This window comes from Somniosus microcephalus, chromosome 6 (genome assembly GCF_052327205.1).
Source record: "Somniosus microcephalus isolate GS21.2 chromosome 6, FLI_Smic_1.0, whole genome shotgun sequence".
Taxonomy (NCBI): Eukaryota; Metazoa; Chordata; class Chondrichthyes; order Squaliformes; family Somniosidae; genus Somniosus; species Somniosus microcephalus.
The window spans coordinates 135,745,211-135,765,509 of record NC_140992.1 but is presented as its reverse complement, the minus strand read 5'-3'; the positions used below and the strand labels follow the sequence as shown (position 1 = coordinate 135,765,509).

Sequence of the window (20,299 nt, the reverse complement as noted above, 5' to 3'; positions counted from 1 at the left end):
AATCGCCCCCCAAACCAATTCACCCTTTCCCAATCGCCCCCCAAACCAATTCACCCCCCCAAACCAATTCACCCCCTATCCCAATCGCCCCCCAAACCAATTCACCCCCTATCCCAATCGCCCCCCCAAACCAATTCACCCCCTTTCCCAATCGCCCCCCAAACCAATTCACCCCCTTTCCCAATCGCCCCCAAACCAATTCACCCCCTTTCCCAATCGCCCCCCCAAACCAATTCACCCCCTTTCCCAATCGCCCCCCCAAACCAATTCACCCCCTTTCCCAATCGCCCCCCCAAACCAATTCACCCCTTTCCCAATCGCCCCCCCAAACCAATTCACCCCCTTTCCCAATCGCCCCCCCAAACCAATTCACCCCTTTCCCAATCGCCCCCCCAAACCAATTCACCCCCTTTCCCAATCGCCCCCCCCAAACCAATTCACCCCTTTCCCAATCGCCCCCCCAAACCAATTCACCCCCTTTCCCAATCGCCCCCCCAAACCAATTCACCCCCTTTCCCAATTGCCCCCAAACCAATTCACCTTTTCCCAATCGCCCCCCCAAACCAATTCACCCTTTCCCAATCGCCCCCCAAACCAATTCACCCCCTTTCCCAGTCTCTTCCAAACCAATTCACCCCCTTTCCCAGTCCCTCCCAAACCAATTCACCTCCTTTCCCAATCGCCCTCCCAAACCAATTCACCCTTTCCCAATCGCCCCCCAAACCAATTCACCACCTTTCCCAGTCCCTCCCAAACCAATTCACCCCCTTTCCCAGTCCCTCCCAAACCAATTCACCCCTTTTCGCTCCTCCTTTCGCGTCGCGCCACGCTCCCCGGGGATGAGAGCGGTTACCCCTGCCCTGCTAACCAAGACACTGCTCCCCGCTCCGCCCCGGGCCGGAGTCAGGCGGAAGAGCCGGAGCTGCACCAACTCGGTTAAGTGGTGGTGAGAGCCCGCAGGCTCGGCGGGAAATGGTCTGGGGCAGTCGCCGGGGACCGACTAATACTCACGGGGCTGGACTGCTGTGATGTGGTCTGGTGTCTACGGGCCCAGGCTGCGATCTCCCCTCTCTACTAAGCGAACGCTGCCCGGCGTTCCAGCAGTCTCGCGAGACCGGGGCTGCAGCGCACTCTGTGCCACACCCTACCGGGCGGGCGGGGACTGTTTAAAGGGGCAGGCATATGCCTTGTGGGGCCTGTTTAAAAGGGACAGGCACACACGCTGCTGCACTTTAAGAGACGGAGAAAAGGCACACAATAATACAATACAATACAAATCGCTTTATTGGCATGATAAGGTACATCTTATGTTGCCAAAGCATCAAAATACATTTATGGTTGAACACATAAACGCGGTTCCATTCATACAGTGTATAAACAGGTATATCCCTGAGTTTATAAATATATTTTCGCCTTGTTTATATATATTCTTGTCTTAGTTTACTGGTTGTCCCTCTGTTGTCCCACCTTCTCTACACGACCTGTCCTTTCCGATACTGTACCTCAGGAATACTTAAACGTGAAATGTGATGTCAACTGGATATGTGTGCTTTTTGCAAGACTTGCAATATATCATAGATTCAAAAGCAAAATACTGCAAATACTGAAAAACTGAAATAAAAACAGAAAATGCTGAAAAACACTCAGCATTTATTTAGCGCCTTTAACATAGTAAAATGTCCCAAGGCACTTCACAGGAGTGTTATCACACACAAAGCATGGTAGAAGTTTGGAATTCTCTTCCGCAAATGGCATAGAAACAGAAAAATAGATCATGGCTGATCCTCTATCTCAATACCATATTCCCGCTCTCTCCCCATACCTCTTGATGCCTTTTGTGTCTAGAAATCTATCTATCTCCTTCTTAAATACATTCAGTGACTTGTCCTCCACAGCCTTCTGTGGTAGAGAATTCCACAGGTTCACCACCCTCCGAGTGAAGAAATTTCTCCTCATCTCAGTCCTAAATGTCCTACCCCGTATCCTGAGACTGTGACCCCTCGTTCTAAACCTCCCAGCCAGGGGAAACATCCTCCCTGCATCCAGTCTGTCTAGCCCTGTCGGAATTTTATACGTTTCAATGAGATCCCCTCTCATTCTTCTAAACTCTAGTGAATAGAGGCCTAGTCGACCCAATCTCTCCTCATACGTCAGTCCTGCCATCCCAGGAATCAGTCTGGTGAATCTTCACTGCACTCCCTCTATGACAAGTGTAATGTATACAACATTGAAGGGACTACTTTGTTTTGCGGATGTACATCCTTAGTTGCGAGCGTATATAACAGACGCGTATCGATTTGTATAGTCAGTGCCGAAGTTCCAGTTAACCAGTAAAGATCACTTGAAGTTACTCTCAGTCTCTGCTACTTTATTATTTTATGTAGTTGTGTATAGCGGTACAAACACAACAAATTGGTGATGAGAATTATGAACCTACGTCTTCCTATTCTGGCATCGCATCCAGAGGACACCGAAACTTGGAAGAAAGGAGCGAAAAGGTAGAGAAAACGGAGCACGCTTGCTAAGCTAGGCAGGGGATACGTAAGTCAAGTGAAAAGTGCACAGGACTTGCATGACGCTAGCTAACTAGTAAAGAATGAAAAACGGGTTTGGAAAAAAAAATGGTGATGATTGGCACGATTGCAGCATTTGATAGTAGCATTGAAGACTGGGCAACTTACATTGAAAGAGTGGAGTTGTACTGTGAGGCTAACGGAGTGGAGGTAGAAAAGAAAGCCACAGTTTTGCTGACTGTTATGGGCGCAAAGACATACGGGCTGCTACGTAGTTTATTAACCCCTGAAAAGCCAGCAAACAAAACATTCAAACAAATACTGGACACACTCCAAGACCATTGAAGCCCCAAACCACTGCTCATAGCCGAAAGATTTAAATTCCATAAACGGAACCAGAGCGAAAATGAAAGCATTTCTGAATATTTGGCAAAGTTGCGCAAATTATCAGAACATTGCCAATTTGGAGTGGGCTTATCAGACGCATTGAGGGACAGATTTGTGTGTGGCATGCAAAGTGAAAGCACCCAAAAGAAGCTCCTGTCTGAAAAAGACCTCACATTGGAGAAGGCTCTGAGTATTGCAATATCAATGGAAGCAGCAGCATGTGGCGCTTTAGACATTCAACAAAAATCCCTGGAATATTCAACTAATAAAATGTCACTGAAACAAGAAAAGAAGTGCTATCACTGTGGCAAAATGTCACATGACGACAATGACTGTTGGTTTAAAGACAAAGATTGCAGACAATGTGGCAGACGAGGGCACATTGAAAGAGTCTGCAAAGCAAATAAGAAGCCGAAAACTGATACAATACGGAGTAACAAAAAGGTACATCAAGTGATTGAAAACAAGAAACCTTTCAAAGATAGATACAAGAAGGTACACCACGTGACTGAAGACCGTTCAGATAAAGAAAAAAGTGACACAGACTCAGAGGAAGAGCTGGCTTGTCTAAAACTACACAGCGTGAAAGAGACAGGGGATCACAGAATAATATGGGTTACTCCAGAAGTGGCAGGAGTTGGCTGAAAATGGAGTTGGACACAGGCTCAGCTTTAACAGTGATCTCTGTACATGACTACAAACGGCTGTTTTCACACATACCGCTAAGGCCAACTAAAGTACTGTTAAAGACATACACAGGACAAAGAGTGTGCCCCAAAGGTAAAATAAAAGTGACAGTGACATACAAAGAAAAAAAAATACCGCAATTGAACCTCTATGTAGTGGAAAATGGAGGACCACCATTGCTGGGACGCGAATGGCTCAGGAAAATACAGTTGGATTGGCAGACCATCCAAGCACTGTTTGTGTCAGCAAAGGAGGACAGCAACGCCACTCCTGAGAGACTGTCACAAATACTCTCTGACTCTCAGGAAGTGTTCAAGAAGGGAATAGGAACACTTAAGGGCAAGAAAGCAAAAATTAAGATTGAGGAGAACGCAAATCCAAAGTTCCACAAGGCCAGACCAGTGCCTTATGCAATTCGCCCTTCAGTAGAAGCAGAGCTGGAGAACTTGGAGCAGTTAGGGGTCCTGTCCAAGGTGGATTGGAGTGAATGGGCCACACCTATAGTTCCAGTGATGAAGAAAACCTCCAGCACAAAACCAGGAAAGCCAAGAAAAGTGCACATCTGCGGAGACTTTAAAGTGACTGTTAACCCAGTCCTCCACACAGTACAGTACCCATTGCCTCGCATTGAGGACATCTTTGCTTCCCTGTCAAGGGGGAACGCTTCACAAAGATTGACTTGGCCCAGGCCTATCTCCAAATGGAAATTGATGATGCATCAAAGAAGTACCTGACAATAAATACGCACAAAGGTCTTTACCAGTACAATCGGCTGGTATTCGGAATAGCATCAGCTCCTGCAATCTGGCAAAGGGCAATGGACCAAGTCCTGCAGGGGATCCCAGGTACTCAGTGTTATCTTGATGACATCATAATTACTGGCAAGAATGACAACGACCACCTTTCCAACCTCGAACAGGTGCTCATCAGGTTACGGGAGTATGGGCTCCGAGCGAACCGGGACAAGTGTGAGTTTTTCAAAAAGGAAATCTCATACTGTGGACATGTGATTGACAAGGACGGTTTACACAAGTCTCCAGACAAGATTGAAGCTGTGATTAATGCACCAACACCTGAAAATGTGTCTCAGTTGAGATCATATCTTGGACTGGTGAACTGCTATCACAAGTTCTTGCCCAACCTATCCACAGTGTTACATCCACTAAATGCACTGCTACAGACAGGGTCACAATGGAAGTGGAGTAACAGCTGTGAACAAGCTTTTCAAGAGAGTAAAAGACTCATTACTTCAGAAGAGGTGCTAGCTCACTTTGACCCATCCTTACCTATTCGACTGGCATGTGATGCTTCACCCGATGACATTGGTGCCGTGTTGTCACATAAGTTCCCAGACGGCTCAGAAAGACCAATAGCCTTTGCCTCAAGATCATTGATTACAGCTGAACGCAATTATGCACAGATTGACCAAGAAGCCCTCAGCCTTGTGTGGGGAGTCAAGAAATTCAACTACTACTTGTATGGTCAACAGTTTACACTGTTAACTGACCACCAGCCTCTCATTTCAATCTTCAACCCAAGGAAGGGCGTTCCAGTGATGACGGCACAACGGCTGCAGTGATGGTCACTCTTCCTAGGGGCTCACCTGTATGATATTGAATACAAGGGGACCAAGCAACATGTCAACGCCGATGGTTTGTCACGTTTACCACTGCCGACCTCAGAGAGAACTACAACAGTTGACTCAACAGAGGTATTTCACACGACAATAGTTGAGCAGCTACCAGTGACAAACTCGCTCATTGAAAGAGAAACACGCAATGACCCTACATTGTCAAAAGTTTATGACATCACTGTGAAGGGATGGCCAGCGCATGGTGACTCATTGTTTCCAGCATTCTCAGCTAGGAGGGAGCAGTTATCAGTGTGTCGGGGAACACTGATGTGCGGCTCACGAGTTGTGATTCCTCCCAAGCTTCGTAATCGAGTGCTAGATGAACTGCATGAAGGCCACTTGGGTACGGTAAAGATGAAAAGCCTTGCCCGTGGATACGTGTGGTGGCCAGGAATTAACAAACAGATCGAGGACCTGACAAAGAGCTGCTCAGGATGTCAAAAGGTCCAGAACGCACCACAACAAGCCCCTCTCCATCCATGGGAATGGCCCTCATCACCATGGCAACGTGTGCACATTGACTTTGCTGGACCGTTCATGGACTCCATGTTCTTGATTGCAGTCGATGCACATTCCTAATGGCCCGAGGTCATTAAAATGAAATTAACCACATCTGAAAAGACCATTTCAGTTCTGAGGACCATGTTTGCTAGAAATGGCCTACCAGAACAAATCTGCACAGACAATGGACAACAATTTGTCTCTGACGAATTCCAAGGTTTCATGAGAAAAAATGGAATCAAGCACTACACATCTGCCCCGTACCATCCAGCTACAAATGGCTTGGTAGAAAGATTCGTACAGACTTTCAAGAAGGCCATCAAAGCAATGTACAGCGAGAATCTACCACTGCAACACAAGATAGACAATTTCCTCTTTGCTTATCGGAACGCAGTACACGCAGCCACTAATCAGACTCCAGCGATGATGTTTCTGAACAGGAACCTGAGATCTCGCATGGACCTTCTTAAACCGAATGTACGTCATGATGTAGAGAACAAACAATTCAAACATTTGAATGCTAAGCCAACAAGAAGCTTCAGTGTGGGACAGTCAGTTCTTGCTCATGATTTCCGGACGGAAAAGTGGCAACCAGGGACAATATCCACAAGAGAGGGACCACTGATGTATATTGTGGATGTGGGAGAGAACGTTTTGAGACATCATGTGGACCAAATTCTGGATGTTCAGGTGGAAAACACCCCTATGCCTCGCCCAGACTCACCTGAAATGGAAACAGACACTCCTGATTCATCAGCATCAGCACCAGCCTCATCCACAGCTGAGAGCTCTACCTGTGCTGATAGCTCACCTGATGCACCTGTACCTGTACAGTCTCATTCCCCAAAGCAAAAGAGTCTGGAGAGACGTTACCCAGAGAGGCAGAGGAGGCCTCCCCAGAGACTTGACTTGTAAAAGAGCTGTTGACAAAATAAATGTTATGTTGGAATTTGAATTTTGTTACTTTTAAGAAAACAAAAAGGCTACTGTAAAGACAGGCTCTGTATGTTAATTATAGAAATTTTGCGTTAATATACTATTAAACTAAAGGGGGAGGAAGTGTAATGTATACAACATTGAAGGGACTACTTTGTTTTGCGGATGTACATCCTTAGTTGCGAGCGTATATAACAGACGCGTATTGATTTGTATAGTCAGTGCCGAAGTTCCAGTTAACCAGTAAAGATCACTTGAAGTTACTCTCAGTCTCTGCTGCTTTATTATTTTATGTAGTTGTGTATAGTGGTACAAACACAACAGCAAGTATATCCTTTCTTAGGTAAGGAGGCCAAAACTGCACACAATACTCCAGGTGTGGTCTCACCAAGGCCCTGTATAACTGTAGTAAGATATGGCAATTGATGCTAGATCAATTATTAATTTTAAATCAGAGATTGATAGCTTTTTGTTAACTAAACGTATTAAGGAATATGGGCCAAAGGATACAGAGTTAGGCTGCAGATCAGCTATGATCTCATTGAATGGCAGAAAAGGCTTGATGGGCTGAATGGCCTACTCCTGTTCCTATGTTCCTATACACCACAGAAGGAGGCCATTTGGCCCATTCACTGGGAGCCAATGTAGGTCAGCGAGCACAGGGGTAATGGGTGAACAGGACTCGGTGCGAGTGAGGTTATGGACAGCTGGGTTTTGGATGACTTCAAGTTTATGGAGGGTGGAAGATGGGAGGCCAACCGGAAGAGCATTGAAATAGTCAAGTCTAAAAGTAACAAAAGCGTGGATGAGGGTTTCTGCAGCAGATGAGCTGAGGCAGGGGCAGAGGAGGGCGATGTTACTGAGGTAGAAGTATACGGCACCTGCTGAATGTTTACAGCATTTTCTGTTTTTCCTCGTGCATACTTGCCAGGTTTCGCTGTCCGAGCATAATCTCTCTTCCCAAGTTGAATACATCCTACATCCTATGTACATGGGACAAATTGCTGAGTAGGTGAATTCAACCTATCAAAATAAGGAAGTTGGCTGGATGGCAGGAAAAAGTTCATTGATAGCAAGAAGGCAGCTAAAATTGCATTAATTACCAGTTTCGAGCAACCGCTAAAGGACAACCCCAGACTAACTCCCACAGAGTTTGGGGTGAGAGCAACTGAAGTCTGTTTTTGAGTCTTTGGCTGCTGTTGGTGAAGTTCAAGGGGAGGGTACAACATTAGTGGGACAACTACTGATTCTAATAAGTTTTAACAACTTATAAAACATTTCTTTCTCCCAAAATGGCAAATCAACTAATACTTTTAAACAGAAAATTATATTTTCAATACATCTTTAATGCAGACAGTATTATGGGCTCAGATAGAAACAAAACTAAAAATAGCCGAAAGACAACAAAAAAAGATGAGAGCGAAGTCCAGGTCATCAGTAGTGTTAAAGGTAACATAAAATACTTCAGTTTCAGAAAAAAATATAGGAAATAATTACAAAATAACTGATCAAAATATATAATACTAGCTGGAGTGCCCGGCGGTGCCGAGGCTTTTTTAGGGGCATGTTGTTGTTGGAAGAGAGAGAGAGAGCGACTGGGGGGAAGAGAGAGAGCGACTGGGGGGAAGAGAGAGAGCGACTGGGGGGAAGAGAGAGAGCGACTGGGGGGAAGAGAGAGAGCGACTGGGGGAGAGAGAGAGACTGGGGGAAGAGAGAGGGGGGAAAGAGAGAGGGGGGAGAGAGAGGGGGAGGGAGGGGCAGAGAGAGAGGGGGAGGGAGGGGGCAGAGAGAGAGGGGGAGAGAGAGAGGGGGAGAGAGAGAGGGGGAGGGAGGGGGGAGAGAGAGAGGGGGAGGGAGGGGGCAGAGAAAGAGGGGGAGGGAGGGGGCAGAGAAAGAGGGGGAGGGAGGGGGCAGAGAAAGAGGGGGAGAGAGAGAGGGGGAGGGAGGGGGAGAGAGAGAGGGGGAGAGGGAGAGGGGGAGGGAGGGGGAGAGAGAGAGAGGGAGAGGGGGAGGGAGGGGGAGAGAGAGAGGGGGAGGGAGGGGGAGAGAGAGAGGGGGGAGGGAGGGGGGAGAGAGAGGGGGAGGGAGGGGGGAGAGAGAGAGGGGGAGGGAGGGGGGAGAGAGAGAGGGGGAGGGAGGAGGGGGAGGGAGGGGGGAGAGAGAGAGGGGGAGAGAGAGAGGGGAGGGAGAGGGGAGAGAGAGAGGGGGAGGGAGAGAGAGAGAGGGTGAGGGAGGGGGGGAGAGAGAGAGGGGGAGGGAGGGGAGAGAGAGAGGGGGGGAGGGAGGGGAGAGAGAGAGAGGAGGAGGGAGGGGGAGAGAGAGAGGGGGAGGGAGGGGGGAGAGAGAGAGGGGGAGAGAGAGAGGGTGAGGCAGGGGAGAGAGAGAGGGTGAGGCAGGGGGGAGAGAGAGGGGGGGAGAGAGAGGGGGAGAGGGGAGAGGAGGGGAGGGGGGAGAGGGAGGGGGGAGGGAGAGGGAGGGGGGGTGGGAGGGGGGAGAGGGAGGGAGAGGGGAGTGGGGAGGAGAGAGAGACAGAGGAAAGGAGAGAGAGAGGGCGAGTGGCCCACGGCCGCAAATGGAGCCAAGCCCTGGGAACGGGCGTGAGCCGGCTTGAGGCTGTGAAAGACGGCCGGGCCCGGTTGCCGGGGTAACCCTTCCCCCCATCCCGAGCCCCGACCCCTGCCCTCCCGAGCCCCAGCGCCCCCTCCCCCGCCCTCCCGAGCCCCGGCGCCCCCCCTCCTCCCTCCCGAGCACTGCCCCCCACCCTCCCGAGCACCGGACCCCCCCCCGAGCCGGCTTGAAGACCGCCAGTTGCGGCTGGGCCTGCGCTACCGCGCCCTGTGTCTCGGGCTTGAGACGCCGCCCGGGACTGGAGTGAGGGAGCGAGTGAGTCGGAGCACGCCCAGTTACACTCTGAATGCGCATGTGCAGCACGCACACAGCATGCTGGTAGTTGTAGTCGTTCCTTGTCACGTTGGACTGAGGCTTCCCTGGTTACTGTTGCTAGGTGACGTGAGGAGAAGGAGCCGAAATGTTTTTTTTTTAAAAGATAAAACCCCGAGAGAAATAAGGAGCTATGAACAGACAGTTTATTTATATTTTTAGGAAAAAACTGAAGTAACATTTTTAAAAGTCGGTAATTAAAGGGGGGAAAAATCCATGAAACGTTCTCCCCCCTCCCGTCTGCCTCCGAATGAAAACCGCGACATCTTTGTCGGAAAGCGCTCCCAGGGTTTTTTAAAAAAAAAGTTGATTTCCAATGCAAGTGTGGAGGAAATGGCCGAAATGTTTGTATTTTTTTTAAAAAGATAAAACCCCAATGGGAAAAAGAAATGTATAGTTAAGAATCAAGATGGCTGACACTCACCTCAGTTCAGAATGATTAGGCCCGCCCACACATGGTCAACCATCAGGTCACTGAAGTGTAGGATTGGTGAATCATCACGTCTTTCAACTCTAGGATGGTCCGCCCGCACACGCAATGAACCCGCCCCCATGACGCAGCGATTGGTCGACCATCGGGTCGCTCGACTGTACGATTGGTCAACCTTCACGTCACTCGATGCTAATGAGTGGAATTTTGAACGTTTTTTGTATACCGTCGGCACAACTTTTGTCCAACCAAAAAGTAAATATGCCTATGAGAGTCCCCTAATGATAAGTTTTCTTTTGATATAACATATGTGTAGGTACGCTCTATAACTTTTGATTGTATAGCCGGACAGACAGACAGACAGACAGAGAGACAGACAGAGAGACAGACAGAGAGACATACTGGTTTATATATATAGATATAAGCTGGGCGGGCTTAACAAGGCCAATCAAGGGAAAATAGCGTGGGTTGGCCAGACGTCGATGGAGGCGGGGCTAAAACCCGATACGCAGCTTTCCCGCCTCCATCACGTCCCCATTGATAAAATCACCCCCAGCGTTTCAGGTTGAGGACCTTTCATCAAAACTGGAAGATTTTAGAGATGTAGCAGTGTTTAAACAAGTACAGAGGCAGGGAAAAGGCAGCGGGGAGGGTCAGGGAAAGAACAAAGTAGAAGGTCTGTGATGGGTGGAGGGCAGGAGTGATTAAATGATGGTGCAAGGCGAAAGGGGGTGGTAATGAGACAAGAATAGAAACAAAAGATGGGTGCAGAGGAGGTGTGAATGGTAACAGCAGAGAAGGAGGGAAACATGGAAAATCTAGCTAAGTGGAAAGGGATACCATGGGCCAGGAATGTGGCGGAAGAAAGGCAGGTAGACCCCAGGTGTGCAGACCACCCTGCTAGCTGTGTACCGATAGGGAATCCCCACCCCAAGCACCACCCCATGCCTCCTCCACTCCCAGTGGCTCTGGTGCAGACATTCTCCATTACCAATACCTGCTGTCCGAGAGAGAATGGGAGCAGTGGTTAAGATCTAAAGTTGTTAAACTCAATGTTAAGTGCCTAGTAGAAAGATGAGGTGCCGTTCCTCAAACTTGTATTGAGATTCATTGGAACAATGTAGGAGGCCAAGGACAGAGAGATCAGAGTGGGAGTGGGAGGGAAAATTAAATTGACAAGCGGCCGGAAGCTCAAGGTCATGCTTGCAGACTGAACGGAGGTGTTCAGCAAAGTGGTCACCCAATCTGTGTTTGGTCTCCCTAATGTAGAGCAGTGAATACAGTGTACTAAATTGAAAGAAGTACAAGTAAATCGCTTTTTCAACTGGAACATTTCTAGGCCAGAGTCTCTATTACATCATTTATGACACTGCAGGAGAACCCACAGAAGTGTTGAGTGCCTCTGTTTGGAGGAGTTTCAGTTGTAGATGCACTTGATTGCTATGCACTCCAGAGTGGACTATAGTTCTGTGAACAATTGTCTGCAGCCTTTGACACGGTTGACCACACCATGCCTTACCTCCATCGTCCAGCTTGGTGGGACTGCACACACCTGATTCCATTCTTATCTATCCAGTTGTAGCCAAGGAATCACCTACAATGGCTTCTCTTCCCGCTCCCGTTACCTCTGGAGTCACCAACGGATCTATCTTTGGCCCCCTCCTGTTTCTCATGTACATGCTGCCCCTCGGCGACATCATCCGAAAACACAACATCAGGTTCCACATGTACACTGATGACACCCAGCGTCACCAATGTTCTGGACCTCCTGCTCATCCGGCTCGCCAGCTTTTCAATGAGTAAAATCACGCATGTGCAGTATTTTAAATGGGCCATTCTGTTCTTGGCTTCTTTTTCCTGCAATCATAAAGAGATTGGTGAAGGGCAGACTTTTTAATGAGAGCCCTGCTATTGCTACACAATAGGCCACTGTGGCCTCTAAAATTATAAGGACATGCAGCATGTAAGTGGGGTGAGGGGTTGTGGTGATTATTCTTTATGTTTAGTAAGAAGTATTGTGATTGGTTGTTTGTTTCCTGCCTTGGGATATATGCTGTAATCTCATTGGTAGTTGATGTCATGTGATTTGTGGTGGCCATCTTAAATTCAGTTCTTTCCAGCCTTTAGTTGGGACTGGGTGTTGAAAGATGTGCTACAGGATTTTTAAGTTAATAAAGCCTAGATTAGAAAGGCAAATCTATTCTTTATTTCAATTTATTAACTTTATGTCAGAATGGAGCGATATCTTCAACCAGAACGATTTAATGCTGACCCTAATTCTGCAGGAGTGGATGATAAATGGAAACACTGGTATTGTACATTTAAAAACTTTTTGGGCGTGTTGGATCAAGAGTCTCTAAATAAGCTGAATATGCTGATCAACTACATTGCTCTGGATGTGTATAAGTATATTTTGGACTGTAAAACTTACGAAGTGGCTATTTCTACATTGGAAAAGATTTTTGTTAAACCAAAGAATGAGGTATTTGCACATCACCTTCTATCTGCCCGTAGGCAGCAGGTGGGAGAATCTTTGGATACTTATTTACAAGCACTTCGGTGCCTTAGTGTTAACTGTAATTATAAGGCCGTGACAGCTGAAGAATATAAGGAAGAATCGGTACGGGATGCTTTTATTAATGGATTACTGTCTAGATCAATTCGTCAGCAGTTGTTAGAAAATAAGACTTTGGATCTTAAGAGTGCTTTTGAGCAAGCTTCTACATTGGATGTGGCTCAGAGAAGTTCGGATTCTTATGCTCTTTTTAATCGGCCTGTGACTGTGGTTTCGGCAGTTCCGGATGAAAAGGAATTATGTGGACTTAATAGGAGTGGTTTACTAGATTCTGAAACAGTTTCTACTTCAGCGGCTGTTGCCTCTAGGATTCAGAAGTGTTATTTTTGTGGGAACGTCCGGCATCCTCGTCTGAAGTGTCCTGCTCGGGAGGCTGTGTGTAGTAAATGCGGCAAGAGAGGTCATTACGCACGTGTGTGTAAATCATCAGGTTCAATTACCTCCTCTGTGACGATTCAGCCTTTAGATAGGGCGTTTATTGCATCAATTTCTGCTGCATTTGCTCATGGCCTAAACAAAGCTATAGTTACGGCCCAAGTTAATGGGTTGGAAGTGAAGGCCCTTATAGATGCGGGCAGTACCGAGAGTTTTATAAGTCTTCAGTTTGCAAAGGAGAAGCATTTGAAAATTTCGCCTGTTTCCTATCAGGTGTGTATGGCTCAGACGACTCTCACTTCACAAGTAGCTGGTTGTTGTCTTGTGAAATTGATTCTTCTAGGTAATACGTATACTGATATACGCCTATCTGTTTTGCCTAATCTCTGTGCAGATATTTTGATTGGTCATGATGTGCTTCAGTTACACGAGTCTCTCAGTCTTTCATTTGGAGGGACTAAGCCACCTTTATCTATTTGTGGATTAACCTCTTTATCCATTTCTCCATTATCACTTTTTTCTAATTTGATGCCGGATTGTAAGCCAATTGCTACCAAGTCAGGAAGGTATAGCAGTCAGGATAGAGAATTTATTAATTCTGAAGTTCAATGTCTCTTATTGGAAGGAATCATTGAACCTAGTTGTTCGCCTTGGCGGGCACAGGTAGTTGTCACGACTAACGAGAGACGTAAGAAACGAATGGTGATAGACTATTCCCAAACTATTAATAGGTATACTCAATTAGATGCGTACCCTTTGCCTAAGATTGATGAGCTTATCAATAAAGTATCTCAGTATAAGGTTTTTAGCACTATTGACCTAAAGAGTGCTTATCATTAGATTCCTATTGTTAAGAAGGATCAACCATATACGGCCTTTGAGGCTGGTGGAAAGCTGTATTAGTTTTGCCGAATACCATTTGGTGTTACTAATGGTGTTGCTTGTTTTCAACGGGCAATGGATGCTTTTATAAGTGATAACTCTCTCTCTGACACCTTTTCATACTTAGATGACATCACGGTGTGTGGCAAATCAAGGGTGGAGCATGATTCTAATTTAGAAAGATTCCTTCAAGCTGCGGAAAAAGTTGGTTTAACTTTCAATAAAGAGAAGTGTACCTTTTCGACCACTGAGGTAAATCTACTGGGGTATATTATCTCGGGAAACAAGATTAAACCAGACCCAGAACGTCTGCGACCATTGATTGATTTACCTTGTCCTACTAATTCTAAGGCTTTGCAATGAGTTGTTGGACTGTTTTCTTACTATTCTAATTGGATTGCAAATTTTTCACAGAAGATCTGGCCTCTTATTCGGGTTACGACATATCCTCTATCATGGGAGGCCAGGACGTGTTTTGATAATTTTAAAAAGGATATCCTTGGAGCAGTTGTGCATTCTATTGATGAGCAGGTTCCTTTTGTGATTGAGACGGACGCTTCTGATTTTGCAATTGGGGCTACTCTGAACTAAAATGGAAGACCTGTGGCCTTTTTCTCACGTACCTTGAACAATAGTGAAAAAAGGCATTCTTCAATAGAGAAAGAGGCGTATGCAATAGTAGAAGCACTGCGTAAATGGAGACATTATTTATCGGGGTGACATTTTACGTTGGTAACTGATCAAAAGTCTGTGTCCTTTATGTTTGATGTCAAACATTTTGGAAAGATTAAGAATGATAAAATAATGAGGTGGAGGATTGAGTTGGCATGTTACCATTTTGATATAGTTTATCGTCCGGGGAAGGATAATGTTGCTGCTGATGCGCTGTCGAGGGCTTATTGTTCTGTGATTCACGGAGATACGCTTATTAATCTTCACAATGCCTTATGTCATCCTAGGGTTACGAGGATGGTACACTTCGTACGCAGTAAGAATTTGCCCTTTTCAGTTGAAGACGGCAAGTGGATGACTTCATCATGTTCTATCTGTGCTCGGTGTAAACCGAATTTCTTTAAGCCTCAACGAGCTCATCTTATAAAGGCTACTTCTCCTTTTGAACGTTTGAGCGTCGGTTTTAAGGGGCCTCTTCCTTCAACTACTCAAAACCGATATATATCTACTGTTGTGGATGAGTTTTCAAGGTTCCCTTTTGCTTTTCCTTGCGCAGATGTATCAGCTGCTACAGTTATCAAATGTCTGACTCAACTTTTTGTCATCTTTGGGATGCTTGCGTATATCCATTCGGATCAGGGAAGTTCTTTTATGTCTTCCCAGTTGAAGGAATACCTTCAGAGTCGGGGAATTTCTACTAGCAGAACTACCCCGTATAATCCCCAGGGTAATGGACAGTGCGAACGATACAATGGGGTGATCTGGAAGGCAGTTATGCTGGCTTTGACATCCCGGAACCTTAAGAATACACAGTGGGAAATGGTACTGTCTGATGCCCTGCATTCCATTAGATCATTGCTTTCAACGGCTACTAATGTGACCCCCCATGAAAGGCTCTTTAACTATCCGCGGAGATCTACTACGGGATATTCGGTACCTTCATGGCTTACTATGCAGGGACCTGTGCTGCTTCGACGCCATGTTAGATTGTCAAAATATGATCCTTTAGTGGAGGAGGTGGAGCTGTTGGAGGCAAATTCCCAATATGCTCATATTTGATTCCAAGATGGGAAAGAAAGTACCGTTTCAATTAAAGACTTGGCTCCTTGTGGTGGCCAGCCCTCTTCTGAGGATATTAACAATAGTCATGATTCAGATAATGTGGATGATGTTACAGATACTATGAATATTTCCAATCCGATTGCAGATAATTATACTTCTATTAGTCAGCCCTCGATGGATGTTTATGACCGTCCCAGTTTACCTCCTGATGGGATTTCTAATCCGGAAACCGTTGAGAATCGGGATATGGATAGCCTTCCTGCAGAAGATACTTCTGTGTCTCCTGGTGTGGGAGGGCAAGGAATTTCACCAAGGTTAAGAAGGTCGACACGAACAAGATATCCGGTCGACCGATTGAAAATGGACTTTTAAATTGATAGTGGTGTTTTAAAATTGTTGAAATATTATATTATATTGTTTTAGTTGCGAGATACTTAATACTTATGTGCAATGTTACTATTTGTTGTTGTCACTTGGTATTGTCATGTTGAATAGTTTTATTCTTCTCTGTGCATAGTTTTAGTTGTAAATAATTAATTATAAATTGTAAAGGTTATTTAGGTTGGAGTATATTTTAAAAGGAGGGGTGAATGTGGTGATTATTCTTTATGTTTAGTAAGAAGTATTGTGATTGGTTGTTTGTTTCCTGCCTTGGGATATATGCTGTAATCTCATTGGTAGTTGATGTCATGTGATTTGTGGTGGCCATCTTAAATTCAGTTCTTTCCAGCCTTTAGTTGGGACTGGGTGTTGAAAGATGTGCTACAGGATTTTTAAGTTAATAAAGCCTAGATTAGAAAGGCAAATCTATTCTTTATTTCAATTTATTAACTTTATGTCAGAATGGAGCGATATCTTCAACCAGAACGATTTAATGCTGACCCTAATTCTGCAGGAGTGGATGATAAATGGAAACACTGGTATTGTACATTTAAAAACTTTTTGGGCGTGTTGGATCAATAGTCTCTAAATAAGCTGAATATGCTGATCAACTACATTGCTCCGGATGTGTATAAGTATATTTTGGACTGTAAAACTTACGAAGTGGCTATTTCTACATTGGAAAAGATTTTTGTTAAACCAAAGAATGAGGTATTTGCACGTCACCTTCTATCTGCCCGTAGGCAGCAGGTGGGAGAATCTTTGGATACTTATTTACAAGCACTTCAGTGCCTTAGTGTTAACTGTAATTATAAGGCCGTGACGGCTGAAGAATATAAGGAAGAATCGGTACGGGATGCTTTTATTAATGGATTACTGTCAAGATCAATTCATCAGCGGTTGTTAGAAAATAAGACTTTGATCTTAAGAGTGCTTTTGAGCAAGCTTCTACATTGGATGTGGCTCAGAGAAGTTCGGATTCTTATGCTCTTTTTAATCGGCCTGTGGAGACTTTTAAGGTCCTAACCACCATCATCGAAAAGTTTCCTTGGATTGTGTGATGTATGTCATGAATGAATATTGATTGCCTCGTGATGGTTAAAGATAGGCCAAAGGGTTCCCTAGTGTTGAGCAAGCGTTCCATGAAAGGTTGAGTTGAAAGTGTGTGTTGCTGCCATGCCATATACCACAACACTGGAAAGAGGTAATAAGAAAAGTAAAAGTAGGGGAACATCTGGGCAATAGCATAATATAATACACTTTAAGATAATAATTGAGAAGGACATAAATATGATGAAGACTAGGGTAATAGATTGAAGATAAGTCCATTTTGAAGGGCTGAGAATAGAACTTGGGAAGATAAAATGGACAACAATACTGGTAAACAATGAAGTAGAACAGCAATGGAAAACATTTAAAATGGTGTTCAACAGAGTCCTGGAAAAATATGATAGCAAAATACTGCGGATGCTGGAAATCCGAAATAACAACAGAAAATGCTGGAAAAACTCAGCAGGCCAGGCAACATCCGTCTTGACGAAGGGTTTCGACCTGAAACGCTGACTCTATTTCTCTCTCCACTGATGTTGACTGGCCTGCTGAGTTTTTCCAGCACTTTCTGTTGTTATTCCTGGAAAAATATATTCCGCTAAAAAACAAGAACAAGCTAAACACCATGGATGAATAAAGACATAAGGGAAAATTTGAGGGTAAGGAAAGAGGCATACACTAAGTAAATGGACAGCAGGGGAAAGCGTGACAAGGGAGAATACAAAGAGATTAGGAGAGAAGTCAAAAAGACAATTAGGAAGGCAAAGAAGAACTATGAAATTAACTTATCAAGGAACAAAAAACAAAATAGTTAAATATTCGACAGGTACATAAGTCGGGATGGGAATAGAGCCACTAAGGGACGGTCAGGATAAAATCACAGGCAGCGATAGCGAAATGGCAGAAATATTAAACAATTACTTTGCTTCAGTATTTACCAGGGAGACAGGTCAGGTGGACGTGACATCGGAAGATGAGATTAGAAATGATATAACTGCATTTAAAATAAAGAGGAGAAATATTAAATAAATTAATCAAACTAAAAGAGGGTAAAACCCCTGGTCCGGACAGATTACATTTTGAAAGAATCTAGGAAAGACTTAGCAGAGGCACTATTACACATATTTAATAATTCATTAGCAAAAGATGTAATACTAGAGGACTGGCAGATAGCTAACGTAATACCTATATTTAAGAAGGGAGATAGAACATGTCCAGGGAACTATAGACCAGTCAGCTTAACATTGGTGGTAGGAAAAATAATGGAATCCCTACTAAAGGAGAAAATAGAAGAACATCTAGAAACCAAAAATATAATAATGAATAGTCAGCATGGACTTCAAAAGGGAAAGTCTTGCTTGACCAACTTCACTGAATTTTTTGAAGAGGTATCAGAGAGTAGACAAGGGTAATGCAGTGGATGTAATTAATCTAGCTTTCCAAAAGGCCTTTGATAAAGTATCACATAATAGACTAATGAAAAAGGTCAGAGAATGTGGAGTCAGGACACAAGTAACAGAATGGCTTGCTGGCTGGCTTTAGGACAGAAAGCAGTGAGTAGGGGTAAAGGGTAGCTATTCAGAGTGGCAGAAGGTGGAAAGTGGGGTCCCACAAGGATCAGTGCAGGGACCAACGTTGTTCACAATCTATATTAATGATTTAGACTTTGGAATCAAAAACACAATTTCTAAATTTGCAGATGACAACAAATTAGGGTGGGGGGTAGTCAGTACTGAGGAGGACGACAAAAAATTACAAGAAGACATTAATAAACTTGCAGATTGGGCATATAATTGGCAAATGAATTTCAACACTGATAAATGTGAGGTATTACAGTTTGGTAAGAAAAATAGGGAGGTCACATATTACTTGGAAAATACAAATCTAAGCAGGGTAGACAAGCAACGGGATCTTGGAATACAAATACACAAATCACTAAAAGTAGCGACACAGGTTAACAAGGCCATAAAAAAAAGCAAACCAAGCACTAGGGTTTATTTCTAGAGGGATAGAATTGAAAAGTGGAGAAGTTATGCTAAACTTGTACAGAACCTTGGTTAGACCACACTTGGAGTACTGTGTACAATTCTGGTCGCCATATTATAAAAAGGATATAGAGGCACTGGAGAGAGTTCAAAAAAAATTTACAAATATGATACCAGGAATGCGAGGTTATCAGGAAAGGATGAACAGGCTGGGTCTCTTTTCTCTTGAAAGAGAAGGCTGAAGGGTGACCTAATTATGATTAAAATTATGAAAGGTTTTGATAGAGTAGACACAGAGAGTGTGTTTCCACTTGTGGGGAAGAGCAAAACTAGAGGCCATCAATACAAGATAGTCACCATATAATCCAATCGGGAATTCAGAAGAAACTTCTTTACCCAAAGAGTGGTGAGAATGTGGAACTTGCTACCACAGGGAGTGGTTGAAGCAAATAGTATCGATGCATTTAAGGGGAGGCTAGATAAAAGTATATGAGGGAGAAGGGAATAGAGGGTTATGCTGATAGAGTTAGATGAGGAAAGACGGGAGGAAGCTCGAGTGGAGCATAAACGCTGGCATGGACTGGTTGGGCCGAATGGCCTGTTTCTGTGTTGTATATCCTAAGTAATCCTATGTAGGTAAACTCAGCAGACACTAACCTTCAAGGTGTTAAATTTCTGCATTTACAATGATTGCAGAAACTGCAGCTACCTGCTCTGGCGCCTCTTGGCATGTAGATCAGTGTAGTGTCCGAGTATCAATAATACATGGACTGCAGGAGAACAATAATAACAGGTATTTACTGAACAGAGGGTACTCTTTTTGTTTGGACCCCAAAAAAAACCCAATTGGACTGTAAATAAACAAAAGTTCAACTAAAACTTAACAAATCAAATTAAAATTTGGTTTTCCGGGTTGATAATGCACTCCAGTCCCCGTGGCGCCCACCGGTCGCGGAAATACTCAAGTGCGCTGGCGGACACCGCGTGCTCCATCTCCAGGGCCACCCGGGCGCGAACATGGCCGCGGAAGAGAGGCAGGCAATCCGGCTGGACGACCCCCTCGACCGCCTGCTGCCTGGACCAATTGATGGCTCTTTTAGCCAGGCCCAGGAGCAGGCCCACAAGGAGGTCCTCCAACCTGTCCGCTCCCCTCCGCACCGGGTGACCGTAGATCAAGAGCGTGGGACTGAAGTGCAACCAAAAATCGAGGAGCAGCCCCTTCAAGTAGTGAAAGAGGGGCTGCAACCTCTCACACTCCATATAAACGTGAAACACGGACTCCTCCAGGCC

General features: G+C 45.0%; 2 protein-coding genes across 3 annotated transcripts in view; both read right to left on the bottom strand.

Moving 5' to 3' along the window:
• The window catches only part of LOC147116101 (septin-2), a 105,838-nt gene extending 104,692 nt beyond the window's left edge, over positions 1-1,146 (bottom strand). For both annotated transcript variants that reach the window (XM_085990829.1, XM_085990832.1), the window contains exon 1: positions 1,012-1,146. The gene's annotated coding sequence lies outside the window, so the exon portion shown is untranslated. The remainder of the gene's footprint in view (positions 1-1,011) is intronic.
• thap4 (THAP domain containing 4) overlaps positions 1-20,299 on the bottom strand; it is a 410,225-nt gene that overhangs the window by 284,535 nt on the left and 105,391 nt on the right. The window lies entirely within an intron of this gene.